This window comes from Ricinus communis, chromosome 3 (genome assembly GCF_019578655.1).
Source record: "Ricinus communis isolate WT05 ecotype wild-type chromosome 3, ASM1957865v1, whole genome shotgun sequence".
NCBI classification, from domain to species: Eukaryota; Viridiplantae; Streptophyta; class Magnoliopsida; order Malpighiales; family Euphorbiaceae; genus Ricinus; species Ricinus communis.
In genome coordinates, this window is record NC_063258.1 from 19968745 (window position 1) to 19988466 (window position 19722).

A 19722-nucleotide genomic window follows, 5' to 3' on the forward strand; every position below is an offset into this window, starting at 1 on the left:
AACTCTCGTAGTCTCAAGTTTTATGAGCCAGCTTAATAAAAAGAAGAGAAAATTTTATGGGCCTACCTAATAACACTCCGACCCAATTTACATTATTATATGCGTCCCAAACATCAAAATATGCATATTTTCGCTTGGCTTAATCGAAAGCAACATGATTTCTTCATCACATACTAGGATTTGCATCTCATCCTACTTGATCATCAAGTCGCGCTCCAATGCCACTGGTGAAGCTTGTCAATTATGTTCCCATGATTTCTTAACAGAAATAAGGTTAATTTTGCATGGGCATAAAATACACACATCTAAATGGGGTTTTTAAGATTGATTTTATAAACATTTGGATGTGAATTGGTCCCAACACTCACCCTATGCGTCTGTTTGTGTGCATTAGGTCCAAAACAAGTCAAAGGATGATAAAGGGAAGAATTGGAGCATAATTGGACGTCAAGGCTGTAAAACAAGCTAAAATCGAGCATGAGAAAGCTGAACATGGTCGTGTTGGTTTCAACACTGGCCGTGTTCCCAACACGGGCACCAACACGGCCGTGTTGGACATCAAAGAAGAAGTAGATCTTATGGAGCACGGCCATAGAGAGTAACACACCCAGGAACACCGAACCGTGTTCCCAACACGACCAGGAACACGGCCATGTTGGCGGCGACAAGGGGAATTAATTAAAAGAATGAAGAGAGGAAAGAGAGAAAAGGCTGAGGGAGAACGTCCCAAAACCCTAATTTTTCTCTCTCAAAGGGTTTTTTGAGCCGAAACTAAGGGAAAAGGAGACTTGGATCAAGGTTTCAGTCGGATTCCCTTCAAAGATCGAAGATTGGGCGAGGTTCATTGATTGGTTTTCAAATCGAGCAAGAGGAACAAGAATCGATTCAATTCGAGCAAAAGGAATTGGGGCTGTTCACTCTCATCCAAGGGTGTAATCGGGTTTTCTCTACCTTTGCTCATTGTTGTAATTAAATTCTTGTGTATTTTGATAATGAACATGATTAGCTAGATTGATTAAATCCATTGGGATTTCTTTACTATGTTGGCTTGATATTATATTGTTGGATTGTTTGGGTTAGTTTTGTATTCTTCTTGCTTTCAGTATTAAGAAGATAATCATTATTCATGAGACGTTGTGAATTGTGTGTTTAGATTGCTTTGTGTGATTGAGAAGTCCATTTGGCATTTGGAATTTTGAATAGCAAGAACTGGTTAATAATCGCTTAGAGATAAGGATAATTAACTAGCCAGATTAAGAATTAACAAAGCTTAATAGAGGCAGATTAAAGCTTAATGCTAATTTAAGAATCAATCGTTAGGAAGAGATTCCAACTTTAGGTTATTAGATTTAGGAATTCGGTTATCTTGAGAGAGAAACCGAATTCGGTTAAGAATTCGTCCACGGGTAGCATAATTAGACTCAACAATTCTTTGTCTTTTGTTTGATTGCCAACTAGTTTAGGTTCCCTTTGGGTTTGCTCTCTTGCCTTAGTTATTTTAGTTATCAATTACTCTTGCATCTCCCTTAGAACTTAGATTGTAGCTATTAGTTAGTTTAGAAAGTATTCATCAGTAATTTTAGGTTAATATAACAAAGGAGTAACTCTGGGCTTTTACTTTCCCGAGGAATACGACCTTGATACTCGCCATTAGTGCTAGACTGCATCGATAGGTACACTGCTTTAGATTGTAGCTAACACGATTTAGCCTATCATCACGTCTCAATAACACCAGTTAAGCTTATCAATTGCATTCCCATGATTCCTAAATAATCAAGCAGGAGACCTAAATCCATGCGCATAGGGGAGAAATCATGTTGTTTTCAATTAATCCAAGCGTAGGTAGGCCCATGCTAATCTTTCCTTATTTTTGTTAAGTTGGCTAATGAAATTTGGGATCATGAGAGTTGTTGCCCAGTCAACTACTCTCTAATTTTTTATTTGACTTTAGTTTATTCATATTTATTTATTTATTTATTCAAATTTATCTTCTAGTTTGTTTCTCTTATAGAATGAGGGCTTTAAAATATAGAAACTGCATGCTACTTGAGGCAAGTTAACATATTATTTTAGTGTAATAATTTGTGGGAAATTAAGTTATCGATTCCTTTAATAACTTTGCAAACTTATTAACACTTGCGCTAGTGAACATAGACTTATCGCTCACATCCTTTCATTCTTTGGTGTTCTTTATCTGCCCTTGTGTTTAAATGAATTTGATTTTATCCTTACACTTAGCTATATAAAAAAGAATAAAGAACTTGTGATTTCTTTCCTTAATTAATCTGAGATCTTACCTATTTTCTCATTTTGTTCATTTGTTTTATGCCTCTCTTACTAATCTTTCTCTAATATAATGGTTTTATTTTATTTAGGGAGCATTAGTACGAGTGTTGAGTGAAAGCGCATGGAAGTGGCAATTATAGGCACTGATCCTATGCTTGGACAAATGCAAAGAAAGAAAATTAGTTGATCGTGTATTGATATCATTCTCTAAATAATCATAGACAAATCTTCTAGAGAAAAGTGGGAACAATGAGAATCGAGGCACGCTAAATATTCTGATGCAAGATTTGCCCTATTGGAATCTCCATCATTCCTTGTTCCTCTAGGCATAATGACTTCTAATGACACAAGGATTGGCATAAAGAATCATGGGAACTCAATGATAAGCTTGACTAATGGCATTGTGCTTAGCTTGATGATCAAGTAGGACAAGACATAAATCCATGCTGGTAAGGGAGAAATCATGAAATCCAAGTTACAAGGAGTAATGCGAGCATTTTGATGTTAGAGCCGCATATATTGAAGATATTTGGACCGAAGTATTATTAGATAGGCCCAGACGAATTTTCGCTTGTTTGTGTTAAGCTGGCTTATAAAATTTAGGACTAGAAAAGTTATTGACTAGTCAACTACTCTTTCATACTACAAAAATCACAGGCAACCAAATACCCAAGGGCAGTAAACATATTATTTAAGTTCTCTACCTTATAGAAAATCAAGATATGGGTTCTTTTAAGAACTTTACGGCCTTGTCAAGACTCATTCTAGCGAACATAGATTTATTGCTTACGCCTTCCTTTCTTTTGTATTCTTTATCGACCTTTGTGTTTAAGTTAATTCGATTTGATCCTTTTGCTTAGCAGTATGAAATAAAATAAAGAACTTGTGATTTCTTTCCTTATTAGATCTGAAATCCCATTTATGTTCTTATTTGTTCATTTCTTTTGTTCAACTCTATCAAATCTCTGTCTAGTTTGATGGTTTGGTTTTATTTGGCAAGCATAAATACAATTGACAATCTTTACCGATGGCATTATGGCGTGACTTGATGATCTAGCAGAACGAGACGCAAATCCATGCACGTAAGGGAGAAATCATGTTGCTTTAGATTAATCCAAAGGAATGCATGCATTTTAATATATGGGATGCATATAATATATAATTTGGACCGGAGTGTTATTTGGTATGACCATATAAATTCTCCCCTGTTTTTATTAATCTAGCTAATAAAATTTGGAACTATGAGAGTTGTTGACCAATACTTGAACTAATGTGAAGAAAGAAAATTAGTTGATCGAGTATTGATATTATTCTTTGAATGATTACAAATAAAACTTTTGGAGGAAAAAGGGAAAGAAGAGAATTAAGGCTTATTCCTTATACCTCTAGGCATGAGGACTCTTGATGACACGAGGATTGGTGTAAGGAATCATCGAAATGCAATTGACAAGCTTGAAAGATAACATTGGGGCTTAGTTTGATGATCAAGCAAGACGAAACATAAATCGATGTGCTATAGTGAGAAATCATATGGGTTTCAATAAATTCAAATGCAATACTAGTGGGAATGCGAGCGTTTTAATGTCTGGGATGCATTTAAAGAAGTAATTTGGGTCAAGTTGTTATTAGGTAGGCCCTTGCAGATTTCCCCTTACTTTCGTTAAGTTGGCTCACAAAATTTAGGACAACAAGAGCTGTTGACCAGTCAACTCCTCTTCGATTCTTGATTTGACTTTAGTTTATTCATCCTTCTTTATTTATTTGTTTATTTATATTCGACTTCTTATTTCTTCTTCAAATGGAATTAGGGCTTTCACACTATAAAAACTACATGCAACCGAATGCTTGAGTCCAGTGAGCATATTATTTTAGTTTTCTACCTTGTGAGAAATCAAGTTATGCGTTCTTGTAAGAACTTTATGGACTTATGAAGACCCGCACTAGCAAACTAGATTTGGAATCAAGGCATGCCTCAATATTCCAATTCAAGATTTGGACCATTAGGATCTCTATCATTCAATGCTCCTTTAGGCATGAGGACTCCCAGTGACACAAGGATTGGCGTAAAAAATCATGGGAATGCAATTGACAAGCTTGACTGGTGGCATTAGGGCATGACTTGATGATCTAGTAGGACAGGCCACAAATCCACACGTGCAAAATCATGTTCCTTTCTATTACTCCAAGCAGAAATGCATGCGTTTTGATGTTTGTGACACATATAATTATGTAATACTGGCCAGGGTGTTATTAGGTATACCTAAATGAATTTTCCTTTGTTTTCATTATTCTAGCTTAGGAAATTTGGGAGTACGAGAGTTGTTCACCAGTTAACTCCTCTTTGTCTAGTATAATGGTTTGGCTTTATTTGGGGAGCATAAACACCACTCTTAAGAGAAAGTGCATGGAAGTGGAAATTATAGACACTCATCTAATGCTTAGATGAATGCGAATAAAGAAAATTAGTTGATCGAGTACTGATATCATTCTCCGAATGATCGCAGACAAATCTTTAGAGGAAAGAGGGAACCATGAGAATCAAGCACAAATAGATATTTTGATTCAGGATTTGCACCATTAGGATCTCCATCATTCCTTATTCCTCTAGGCACGACGACACATGATGATATAAGGATTGGCTTAAGGAATCATGGAAACACAATTGACAAGCTTGACCGGTGGCATTGGGGCTTAGCTTTAAGATTAAGCAAGACGAGACATAAATCCACACGCGTAAGGGAGAAATCATAATATTATTAATGAATCCAAGCATAATATCAGGAATACAAGCTCTTTGATCTTTGGGAGGCATATAATTAAGTAATTTGGTTTGGAGTGTCATTAGGTATGCCCACATGAAATCTCCCTTGTTTTCGTTAAGCTGGTTCATAAAATTTGGGATCTCTATCATTCCTTGTTCCTCAAGGCACGAGGACTCCTTATGACACAAGGATCGCCGTAAAAATTGGTTAACAACTCTCATAGTCCTAAATTTGATGATCAAGTAGGACAAAACGTAAATCCATGCGCGTAATGGAGAAGTCATGTTGTTTTCAATAAATCCAAGTGTAATACAAGCGAGAATGTGAGAGTTTGGATGTTTGGGATGCATATAATGAAGTAATTTGGATCAGAGTGTTATTAGGTAGACACACGCGAATTTTCCTTCATTTCTGTTAAACTGGCTCATAAAATTTGGAACTACAAGAGTTGTTGACCAGTAAACTCCTTAGGGTTTAGGAATGCCAGTTCTCATTCCCTTATAGAACACTTAGGAATGCACCATCTATTTCTTTCAAACAAGAAACCATCAAACAAATAAAAGTCATCTGAAGCAGCGCGATTATCACAAGATGCATAGATTGCACCAAAATTATCATCATATTGATACAATTCCTTAATAAACTCAAAACCTAATAGTTTAGAAGTGAATTAAGTAAAGTGTATCTTCTAGACAATTCATCTGCAACCACATTCTATTTACCATGTTTGTACTTGATCAAATATAGGAATGTTTCAATGAATTCTACCCATTTAGCATGCCTTCAGTTCAACTTATCTTGACCCTTTAAGTGTTTTAAACTTTCATGGTTTGTGTGTGTAACAAACTCCCTTGGACGCAAGTAATGTTCCCATGTTTGCAAAGCTCGAACTAAAGCATATAATTCCTTGTGATATGTTGGATACTTCAAAGCTACCCCACTTAACTTTTCACTAAAATACATTAGTGGTCTTTGATCTTGCATTAAAACAGCTCCAATTCTTATACCACTAGCATCACAATCAATTCCAAAGGTCTTATCAAAGTTAGGTAAAGCATGCAAAGGTGCTTTACACAATTTATCCTTAAGTTCATTAAATGCATGTTCTTGTGCATCACCCCACACAAATCCAACATTTTTTCTTAACTAACTCATTTAATGGTGCGGTTATAGTGCTGAAATCCTTAATGAATCTCCTATAAAAACCCGCAAGTCCATGAAAGCTTCTTACCTCACTAGCATTTTTAGGTGTTAGTAGTCTCTTATAGCTTTTACCTTGTCCTTATCAACCTCAAAACTTTGACTAGACAGTATAAAACCTAAAAAGATAATCTTCTCGATGCAAAAAATATACTTCTTAAGGTTAGCATACAACTTTTCTTTCCTAAGAATACTTAGCATAACATGTTCATCTAAAGATGTAGAATAAATCAAAATGTCATAAAAATAAATAACTACAAATTTACCCAAGTATTCACGCAAAACATGATCCATCAATCTCATGGAAGTACTAGGTGCATTAGTAGGCATAACAAGCCATTGATACAAGCCATATTTAGTCTTAAATGTTGTTTTCCAATCATCCCCAACATTCATTAGAATTTGATAATAACTAGATTTCCAGTCAATCTTAGTAAACAAACAAGAACCATACAATTCATCAAGCATATAATCTAATCTAGGAATATGATGATGATACTTTATAGTGATCTTGTTGATGGCTCTATAATCCATACACATCCTCCATGATCCGTCTTTCTTGGCACAAGAATAATAGGTACAGAACAAGGACTCAAACTTTCTGTTATATACCCCTTATCTAGCAATTCTTTTTACTTTTCTCTCTAGGTCGATCCTTTACTACTTTTTCTTTACTCTCAATCTTTTTTTTCATTCTCTAAAACACTCTTTTTACTCTCTTTTTCTTTTTTCCCGGCCTTCACTCTCATTTTTTCCATCTTACATTGGTCTTCATATACTTCCTTTGAAGAAAATGGTGTCAATATGGTCTTTCTTCCATCCTTGATGAATGAATACCTATTGAGGTACCCATCATGCATCGCCTCCTATAAAATTGTCATAGTCTCCCAAGCAAAATATCACTAGCATGCATAACTACTACATCGCACAACACCTCATCATGATATTTACCAATAGAAAAGGAAATAATTGCCTGTTGGTTTACCTTAACCTCACCACAATCATTAAGCCATTGAAGCTTATATGGATATATGGGTATGGTATGGTAGGTAGCCCCAATCTACTAATCAAGAGAGCACTTACAACATTAGTATAACACCCACTATCAATAATCATAATTCTCGCCTTGCCTTGTACATGAATTCTTATGTGAAACAAGTTGTCCCTTTGTTTCTCATGGCAATCTTTTTTATAATACATCTCTCTCATACAACTCACATATTTAACACTCAAAATAAATCAAAATTAAAACGACATGACAAGTACAAATAAAACTAGACTTAATGAACACGATTAAGCCAAAGCACAATAAAAAAAACATAAGAGCAAGATGTAATGGAGACAAACTAAACTTAATGAACGAATAACAAAAAGGACAAAATTAAAATACCAAAACAATAATCTTTTTTAATTTTAGAACTCTAATAATTGAGTTAAACAAAGAACTAATAACATGAATCGAATTAAAAGAACGAACAAAGAAACATAAGAAATCAGAATTGACTAATGAAAATATGAAAGGATAAAACTTGATCTAGAGCCAAAGCTCTAATACCAAATGATATGGTACCTTCATGAATAAGCTTGAGAACCCTTTCTGAATTGTGGACCCCCAAGAACCAATTTGGTCCAACCCCTAAAAAAGGTTAGAAAACAGATTACTTAGAAAGATGATCAAGAATTAGAATTTAGAAAACTTGTTCCTAAATCCCAATTTCAAAACACTCCACAAGAAGATGATCAATCTACTTGAATGATTCTTAAGCATGCATTCTACACAAGAATATAAAGACAAAGCAAACAAGCTTTAAGGTAAAAATACCAATTATCATTCAACTTTAAACTTAATTCCCACATTGAAATTCGCACTAGCCTTATATAGGCCTTAGAAAACCCTAAATCTTAACTAATAAGGATTTACATCTCATATAGGATATAGATAACCATCCTAACTAAAAGAGATAACTTAAACAAAGTCCTAACTAGGGTAAATAACATGTGTAACTGCCCAACTTAAGTAAAGAAACCCTAATTTACTTAAGACATGCATATAGGCCTTAAAACATAAGCTAAGTTAGACTCAAAGTCTTCATATGCTCCTATTCAGCAGCTTTGGTCTTTTTGAGCCCAAATAAAAGATTAAGTACATTAAACACTTGTACTTGTAATACATTAAGCTGAATTAGGCCTTCACTTAAACTAAAGCCTTGAACTAATTGTAATTCCTTTTAGGCTGAATTCATAAGGCCTTACATGTGTTGAATTAAGGCTTGTTGATACTTGTTGGATCTTGATCTAGTTATTGGGCCTTGAGGCAATTGTATTAGATCTTTAGCCTCAATAGCTTGACTTTGATCTAGGGCTTGAAGCTTTGACCGAACTCCTCCATGCTCTTGCTAATCTTGATCAGTTCCATCTTCATGAAATCCATGTGATGGTAGTTGGTCCATATTAAATGCCTTTAAGACTAAGTATCATTTGTATAAGTCGCTTGATGATAAACTTCAACCACAAGAACACACAAATCATTTTTGCATATTATGAACCTGTGTATTACTTGAATGTAAACCCAACAATAAATTGGAAATTCAGCCCTAGGATCCCTATAAATTAGAATTAATATGATCAAGATTTAGAATCTAAAGAAAAATAATTTCTTTAAACCCTAAGTCTAAACACTCCACAAGAAGAGATCAATTCTTTGATAAGTGAAAGGTGCATTCAATATGAATACAAAGAACAAGAATATTCATTTTGCTTATGAAAGTGAGCCATCTTACTGAATTGATCCACAACAATAAATATACTATGTTGGCCCTTCCTAGTCCTTGGCAATCGAAGTACAAAATCCATAGATAAATCTATCCAAGGAACATCAAGAATAGGTAAAGGAGTATGTAACTCGTGGGGTTGCAATTTGGACTTATCCTTTAAACACATAATGCATCAGCCACACACTTTATCCATATCACATTTCATGCAAGGCCAAGAGAAATGTTCAATCATTATGTCATAAGTCTTATGCACCCTAAAATGACCCATTAAATTGCCCCCTTGTGCCTCCTTAACAAGTATCTCACGCAAAGAACAATTAGGAATGCATAGGCAATTCTTTTTTTAAAGATATCCATCATACTTAGAAATCATTAAAAGCAGCCCCATTAGTGCAAGTATTAAACACATTACCAAAGCCACTATCATTCACATACAACTCCTTAATAAACTCAACAACTTAGAATTAAGAGTATTAAGGAAAGAATACCTTCGAGATAATGTATCAGCAACCACATTCTCCTTACCTTTCTTATAGTTGATCACATATGGGAATGTCTCAATGATGTCCATCCACTTTGCATCTCTTCTGTTCAACTTGTCTTGCCCCTTGAGTTGCTTCTACCTCTCATGATTTGTATGTATGATAAACTCCTTAGGCCAAAGGTAGTGTTGCCATGTTTACAAAGTACAAGTCAAAGCATAGAGTTCTTTGTTATATGTTAGGTACCGAAGTGCTGCCCCATTTAACTTTTCACTAAAATAGCAAATTGGCCTTTGTTCTTTCATTAAAATAGCCCAAACATCAATGTCAATAGCATCATATTCAATCTTAAAGGTTTTGTCAAAGTTAGGTAAAATCAATAAAGGAGCATTATACAATCTATATTTAAGCAAATCAAAAGCATTCTCTTGTGCATTACCCCAATTTAAACTGAACATTCTTCTTAACAATCTGATTCAAAGTGTGGTAATGCTATTAAAGTCCCTAATGAACCTTCTATAAAAACTAGCAAGACCATAAGAACTCCTAACTTGGCTAATATTGATAGTTGTTGGCCATTCCTTAATTGCTTTCACCTTTTACTCATCAACATTTTTAGACGTTTAGAACTAACAACAAAACCTAAAAATATGACTCTATCCATGCAAAAACTACCCTTTCTTAGATTACCAAACAATTTTTCTTTCCTAAGAACATCCACTTGCCTTTGAAGCTCCTTTGTCTCCTCTAGATTACTTCTATAGGCTGGTCTATTTGATATGGCAGCCCTTGAAGTGAAGTCTATTTGATGCTCAATTCCTCTTTGAGGTGGTAAACCACTTGGCATCTTGTTTTGAAAGACATCAACAAATTCATCATATACTTTCATCCTCGGTTTTGCTACTTTCAGCCTCGCTCCTTTCCCTCTTCAATTTATATTGGTCATCATACACATCTTTTGGAGAAAGAGGTGTAAGTGTGACTTTTCTCCCATCTTTTATAAAAGAGTATCTATTAAGGAACGCATCGTGGACAACCCTTCTATCAAATTTCCATGGCCTACTAAGCAACATATGGCTAGCATGCATTGGTACTACATCACATAGCATTTTATTTGAATGCCTCATAATAGTGAAAGTGACAATAACCTGCTTATTCACTTTTATCTCACTATAGTTGTTTACCCATAATAACTTATAAGATTTTGGATATGGAATGAGATTCAATCCCAATTTCTCAACCATCAAAGTGCTAGCAACATTTGTACAGCTACCACTATCAATAATGATATTGCATGCCTTACCATGCAGATGGCACCTAGTATGGAATATGTTATCCTTTTGCTGCTTCATATTATCTTCCTCCTTTATTTGCACATTAAGTGTGCGCCTAGCAACCAAAAGATCACCTTCTATAGGACCCTCAATACCATCATCACTACAATCCTCTAATAGTGGCATCTCATCTTCACTACTCTCCTCACTTATTGTTTCTATCTCACCATCCTCCCTAGTAACCATTGTCCTCTTATTAGAACATTATGAAGCAATGCGCCGACGCCTTAAACATTTGAAGCATTTAATGTCCCTATTTTCCCTTTGTTAGCTTTAGTTAGGTTGGTCTCCTTGTTGCCCGAAACATTCTTACTCTTATTCCCATTAAATAGCCTTATCATCTATTCTTTTATTTCCTTTCCATTGATTAGACCAATTAGGCCTATTGCTTGAAGTGCCTTTTTGTTCCAACATTGCTGCGCCCCTTGGTTTTAATTGCTTTTCAACCTTAATTATAAGATGAACTAACTCCTCAAGTTCTACATAATGTTGCAATTCGACCCTATCCGTAATCTCCTAATTATGCCCACCAATAAAATGTGCAATGGTAGCTTTTCTATCTTCATCCAAATCAGTCCTTGTCATGAGCATCTCCATTTCCTTATAATAATCCTCTACCTTCCTAGTACCTTTCTTTAAAGCTTGGAGTCTTTTATGTAACTCCCTATGGTAATGTCTACGTACAAAATGTCTTTTCATGATGGTTTTGAGAGCATGCCAAGTATCAATAGGCTCTTCCATGTTTCTTTTCCTACTCACCACCAATTGATCCCACCACACTATTGCATACTCAGAAAATTGAGCAACCGCTAACTTTACCTTCTTTTCCTCATAAGAATTATGACAATCAAAGATAAGTTGTACTTGCTTTTGCCACTCTAAATATGCCTCCAAATCTGATTTTCCTAAAAAGGTAGGAATCCTAAGTTTGATGCTATCCAAATTTCTATCCATATCATCATTATACCCATATTAACCACCAAACTCACCTCCATGATTCCCTCTACCCATTGCAGTATTTCAGTCTCCCTTAACTCCTCTACCTATGCCACGGTAAACACCCACAGTTGTGGTATTATCATCATCATTAAAACATAAATATAAATCCTCCTCATTGCCTACCAAGTTCTGCCTATTATTTCCTGCATAAGCATTAGCATTGATTTGCTCTAACATGGCTCTTTGGTTGGCTGTCATGTCTAACTGCATCTTCTTCACAGCCTCATTGATGTTCATTATGCTCTGTTGCGCTCTTTCATTTTCGCATGGGCCTACCTAATAATACTCTGACCCAAATTACTTCATTATATGCGTCCCAAACATCAAAATGCTCGCATTGCTGAATGTAATACACTTGGATTAATAGAAAGCAACATGATTTCTCCCTTACGTGCATGGATTTACATCTCATCTTGCTTCATCATCAAGCTAAGCCTCAATGCCACCGGTCAAGCTTGTCAATTGAGTTTTCATGATTCTTACTCTAATTCTTGTGTCATCAGAAGTCATCGTGCCTAGAGGAACTGATGCAAACCCAAAGCCCAAGGAGCCAATTAGTCAACCAAGTAAAGGAGATCAAGTTCCAAGCTCAAATGATCCATTAATCATCAAGTTCTAAGCCAAGTAGCCTGAATTATTTAGGAAACAAGGGCAGCCGCCCCTTGTGGTTATTTAGGAGTATTAGTGCTTGTTTTGGTCATTCCTTCCTATATCAAAGGATGCCAACTTTGTTTCTTATTTTGTCATTTAGGAAACATTCTTATAATGCCTAATATACTATTTAGCCTTTTTAGGAGAAACTCAAAGGGGAGGCACCATTTTAATTGATTAGGAATATCTCCTTGATTTACTAAATCAATTAAGTTGCTTATTTTGCTATTTAGGAATATTCTAATTTAGGCTTTATTTGTTATTTCCTATCTTAGATTAATTCCTTATTGCATGTGGGAATTAGGTTTTATTTTCTCTATTTAAACTCATTGTACTTACAAGACTTGTCTTTTGGCATTCCTTTGTGACTTATCACTCACCTTCTTCCTTAATCTTGAACGTGGCATCCAAAAACTTTTCTATACCAAGGTTCACACTTCTAATAAAGTGTTGGGCCGAGGTCCTTGTTTGTGAATCTGACTTTAGATGTTCTTCGTAACAATTATGCAACATGACTCTTACATATCCATCAAGAATCACATTAGAAACAAGAAATGATGGAGATACTAATGGTGCAAATCCTAAATCAGAATATCAGGCAGGTCTTCATTCTCGTTGTTCCTTCTTTTCTCTAGAATATTCATCCACGATCATTCGGAGAATGATATCAATATACGATCAACTAATTTTCTTTCTTCACATTTGTCTAAGCATTAGATCGATTCTTATGATTGTCGCTTTCATCCGCTTTCAATCAACACTCATGTTTATGCTCCCCAAATAAAACCAAACCATTATACTAGATAGAGATTAGAAATAGTGGCATAAAACAAACGAGCAAAATGAGAACATAGGTAAAATTTTGGATCTAATAAAGAAATAAATCATAAGTGCTTTGTTCTCTTATATACAGCTAAGTGTAAGGATCACATCGAATTCATTTAAAGTAATTTGGATCAAAGTGTTATTAGGTAGGACCACGCATATTTCACCTTTTTTTTATTAAGCTGGCTTATAAAATTTGGGACCATGAGAGTTATTGACCAATCAATCCCTCTCTCGTTCTTGATTTGCCTTCAATTTATTCATCTTTCTTTATTTATTTATTCATATTGAGCCTCTAGTTTCTTCTTCTTATGGAAAAAGGCTTTCGCACTATAAAAACTGCATTCAACCGAATACTTGTGGCTAGTGAGTATATTATTTTAGTTTTCTACCTTGTGAAAAATCAATTTATGGTTCTTTCAAGAACTTTGCGGACTTATGAAGACCTGCACTAGTGAACCTAGACTTATCACTCACGTCCTTCCTTTACATTGCTAGATGTCACTTATCATTTATGGAAATGATTAAGGGATAATTAATTAATTGTTCCCTTAGTTGGTTAAAGTGTTTTAATTAATATAAAAGAGTTTAATATTAAATTCCCATTGCCAATTAATAATGAACCTAGAAAGTCACACACGTTAAGATCAACTCAAGCACGACGATTGGCTTAACTTGTACCTCAAGTAGGAATAATAGCATCTTCCGAAGTTAAAGTCCCTAAATGTCTAAATAATGTATAATATATAAGTGGTTATATATTGAAGGAGCTTGACACGTGTCATCACAGAAGAGTTTGTAGTGACATTTGTTTGTATAGTAGCTTGACACGTGTCATCACGTGGTGTCAGTATAACTTGACACGTGTCATTACAAAAGAGGTTTATGATGACATATGTCAATATAGTTTGACACTTATCATCACAAAAGTGTGTTATGATCACATGTGTCAATATAGCTGGACACGTATCATCATAAAAGAGTTTTATAATGACGTGTTAATACTACTTAACACATGTCATCACAAAAGAATTTTATAATGATACGTGTTTGTACAAATGCATTAAGGATTGTGAATCATAGTATTTGGCTGTATGCAGTTTTTATAGCGGGAAAGCCCTATTACATAAGAAGAAAAAATTAGAAGCTAAATATGAACAAATAAATAAAGAAAGATGAATAAACTAAAGTCATACCAGATATGAGTTGACTAGCTAACAACTCTTGTAATCCTAAATTTTAAGAGACAGCTTAATGAAAATAAGAGGAAATTTGTGTGGCCTACCTTATAGCACTTCGACCCAAATTACTTTATTATATGCATCCCAAACATCAAAACACTTGCATTCCCACTTGTATTATTCTTGGATTAATTGAAAACAACATGATTACTCCGTTATGCACATGGATTTACGTCTCAAAAGAGACACACAAAAGAAACGAACAAAATGAGAATATAGCTAGGATTTCAGATTTGATAAGGCAAGAAATCGCCAGTTCTTTATTCTTTTCCATATGGCAAATGTAAAGATCAAATCAAAATAAAAGACAATGGTAGATAAAGAATACAAAAGAAAGAATATGGGAGATAAGTCTAAGTTCACTAGCGCAAGTCTTCATAAGTCTACAAAGTTCTTGAAAGAACCTATAACTTGATTTCCTGAAATGTAGAAGACTGAAATAACATGCTCACTAGCCTCAAATATTCAATTGCATGCATTTTCATAGTGCGTAAGCCCTGATTCCATGAAAAGAAGAAACTACAAGCTAAATATGAATATATAAATAAATAAATAAAGTTGAATAGATTAAAGTAAAATCAAGAACCAGAGAGGAGTTTACTAGTCAACAACATTCATAGTTCCAAATTTTATGAGTCAGCCTAAAAAAATAAGGCAAAATTTGCGTAGGCCTACCTAATAACAATTCAGCAGAAATCACATCATTACCTGCATCCCAAACATTTAAACTCGCGCTAGGGTTTGCGTCTCGTCCTGCTTGATCATCAAGTCACGCTCCAATGCCACCAGTCAAGCTTGTGAATTGTGTTTCCATGATTCCTTACACCAATCCTTGTGTCATCGCGCATAGAGGAACTAACGCAAACCCAAAGCCCAAGGAGTCAAGTAGTCAACCAAGTCAAGGAGATCATGTTCTAAGCCCAAATGTCAAGGGGTGCCTAATTACAAGAGCTAGAGCCAAAAAATAAAGAAGGCCTTGAATAGGCTTATTCAAGATATTTGGACCAAATCACCAAATCCACATGGAGAGTTAAGTTTAATAAAGCTCGATTCTCTTCCATATGGCTAAGTGCAAGGATCAAATCGAATTGATTTAAACACAATGGTAGATAAAGAACACAAAAGAAAGGAAGGACATAAGTAACAAGTCTAGGTTTGCTAGTTCGGGTCTTCATATGTCCGTAAAGTTCTTGTAAGAACCCATAACTTGATTTCACAAGGTAGAAAACTAAAATAATATGCTCACTAACCTCAAGTATTCAGTTGCATGCAGTTTTTATAGTGCGAAAGCCCTAATTCTATATGAAGAATAAACAAGAAGCTAAATATGAATAAACAAATAAAGAAGGATGAAACATGATTCCTCTCTTACGCAAAGTGGATTTATGATACAAACCAAACTAGCATAACGAATCTTATTCCAATAAGGAGTCTTGATGGTGCAAATTCTACTAGCTCAAGGAATCCTAATCCCACAAGGAGTCTTGAATCAACTAGGATCCTAATCCAATAAGAAGTCCTGATAATATTAGGAGTTCAAGCATTGAAAGCAATCTTAATTCAACTAAGAATCCTAATTCAAATAGGAGTCCTAGTTCTATTCAAATTCTAAGTCATTGAGCTTATCCAAGATATTTAGGCTAAGTACATAATTAGATTTTAATTTAAGGTTCATTAATCTAATTCAATTATTGCGCTTGAATGAATTTAATTAGGCTAAAAAAGACCAAAGAAGCTGAATTGGAGCATATGAAGACTCTAGGCTAAACTTGGCTTACATTTTCAGGCCCATCTATATGACTTACATAAATTAGAATTTTATGGCTTATTTTGGGTGGCCACAAATGTAATTTAACTTAACTAGGACTGTGTTTTAGTTATCTCTTTTAAATGGAAATGTTATCTTTGTCATAGATGGGATGTAAATCATTATTAGTTAAGATTTAGAATTCTCTAAGGCCTATATAAGGCTAGTACAAACTTTGATGTATAGTAAGTTGAATTTGAATGATAATTGGTTGTTAAACCTAAAAGCTATTTTGCTTTTGTCTTTGTGTTCTTGTGTAGAATGCATGCTTAAGAAACATTCAAGTAGATTGATCATCTTTTTGTGGAGTGTATGAGTGTGGATTTACGTCTCGCCTGCTTGATCATCAAGCTAAGCCCCAATGACATTGGTCAAGCTTGTCAATTGTGTTATGATGATTCCTTACATCAATCCTTGTATCATTAAGAATCATCGGGCCTAGAGTAACAAGAAATGATGGAGATCCTAATGGTACAAATCCTGAATCAAAATATTTATGCGTGCCTCAATTCTCATCACTCTATCTTTCCTACAAATGATTCGTCCATGATCATTAGGAAAATGATACTAATACTCGATCAACTAATTGTCTTTCTTCGCATTTGTGCAAGCATTAGATCGGTTCTTATGATTGCTACTTCCATGTGCTTTCAGTCAATACTCATGTTCATGCTCACCAAATAAAACTAAACCATCATACTAGACAGAGATTAGAAAGAGAGGCACAAAAGAGATGAAAAAATGAGAATATAAGTAGGATTTCAAATCCGATAAGGAAATAAATCATAGATTCTTTGTTCTCTTCCATGCGACTAAGCATAAGGATCAAATTGAATTAATTTAAGCACAAGGGTAGACAAAGAACACAAAAGAATAGAGAGGTGTGAGCGATAAGTCTATGTTCGCTAGCACGAGTCTTGATAAGTCCGCGAAGTTCTTTAAACAACTTATCACTTAATTTCCCACAAGTTAGAAAACTAAAACAATAGGCTCTCTAGCCTCAAGTATTTGGTTGCTTATGGTTTTTATAGTGCAAAAGCCCTCATTCCATACAAGAAAGAAACTAGAAGCTAAATATGAATAAATAAATAAAGAAGAATAAATAAAATAAAGCCAAATCAAGAACGAGGGAGGAGTTGACTGGGCAAACAACTCTCGTAGTCCCAAATTATGCCTAGCTTAATAAAAATATAGGTACATTTGTATGGGCCTACCTAAAAATACTCAGGCCCAAATTACTTAATTATATTCATTTCAAACATCAAAGCGCTCGAATTCTGACTTGTATTACACTTGGATTAATCGAAGTAGGAATGTGATCATTTTGATGTTTGGGATGCATATAATAAAGTGATTTGGATCAGAGTGTTATTAGGTATATGCCCACGCGGATTTCTCAATATTTTTATTAAGCTCGCTAATAAAATTTGAGACTACCAGAGTTGTTGACCAGCCAACTCCTATCGAGTTCTTGATTTGCCATTAGCATTTCCATGATTCCTTACACTAATCTTTGTGTCATCAGGTATCCTCCTCCCTAGAGGAATAAGCAATGATGGAGATCCTAATGGTGCAAATTCTGAATCAGAATATTTGGGCATGCTCAATTCTCGGCGTTCCCTCTTTCCTCTAAGAGAGTCATTTATGATTATTTAGAGAATGATATCAACACTCGATCAACTAATTTTCTTTCTTCACATTTGTCTAAACATTGATCGGTGCCTATGATTGCCGCTTCCATGCGCTTTAACTCAATACTCGTGTTTATGCTCGCCAAATAAAACCAAACCATTAGACTAGACATAAATAACAAAGAGATAAACAAAAGGAATGAACAAATGAGAACATAGGTAGGATTTCTCATCCAATAAAGAAAAGAATTGTAAATATTTTATTCTCTTCCATGGCCAACGTCTCATGAATAATGCATTATCTTATTAATACTGAAAATAAGAAGAATACAAAATTAACCCAAGCAATCCAACAATATAATATCAAGCCAACATAGTAAAGAAATCCCAATGGATTTAATCAATCTAGCTAATCATGTTCATTATCAAAATCCACAAGAATTCAATTACAACAATGAGTAAAAAGGTAGAGAAAACCCGATTACTCCCTTGGATGAGAGTAAACAGCCCCAAATCCTTTTGCTCTAATTGAATCGATTCTTGTTCCTCTTGCTCGATTTGAAAAGCAATCGACGAACCTCGCCCGATCTTCGATCTTCAAAGGGAATCTGATTGAAACCTTGATCCAAGTCTCCTTTTCCCTTAGTTTCAACTCAGAAAACCCTTAGAGAGAGAAATATTAGGGTTTCGAACGTTCTAACCCTAGCCTCCTCCTCTTTTCTCTCTTTTTTTCTTTTAACTAACTCCCCCTGTCGCCTCTAACACGGCCGTGTTAAGGACACGGGCTGGTTCCTGGCCGTGTTACTCTCTGTGGACGTGCTCCATAAGATCTACTTCTTCTTTGATGTCCAACACGGCCGTGTTTGTTCCCATGTTGGTAACACGGCCTGTGTTTGTGACCGTGTTTAGAACACGCCCAGTGTTGAGACCAACACGGCCATGTTCAGCTTGCTCATGCTCGTACTGAGCTCGTTTCGGCAGCTTTGACGTCCACTTGTGCTCCAATTCTTTCCTTTTTCATTCTTTGACTTCTTTTGGACCTAATGCATACAAACATACGCATAGGGTGAGTGTTGGTACCAATTCACAACCAAATATCCATAAAATCGATCTTAAAATCCCCATTTAGATGTGTGTATTTTACGCACATCAAATAACCCCACACTTAGCTCATTGCTTGTCCTCAAGCAATCAAAAGTAAAATAAGGAAAATAAACCACTAAGAAACAACACTTAAACTGACAGACAAACTAGAGTGCTCCTGCACATATCCTTAACAAGTGTAAGTCAAACAGACAGAAACGAAGCAATCAATTCAAGTATCACAACCAAGATGCTATTGATTCACAAAATACTATCTCAACAAAATTTTTTAGAACCAAGTCCTCACCAGATTCACTCTAAATCACTCAAAGTGTTTAAAGGGGTAGTGTTTAATCGCTCAATGCATCAACTACTGCCTTACTTACTATATGCTTGCTCTTAAATCCTACTCCTACCACTTATGGAGAGTCAACAACCATGTCAAGTGGTCTTTATAAAGGTTGTAATGGGGATTTGGTAAGGGTAGGTAAATTTGGTCAGAGTTGAACCTATGGTGTTCTGCAATGAAATACATGACCTGCACACAAGTCACAATAATCACAAGGGGTAAACAATGGATAGTAGTCCAAGGTGGGAAATAGGAATCAAGTCAAAATGTTTAGCTCACTTTCTTTCTTTTCATCACC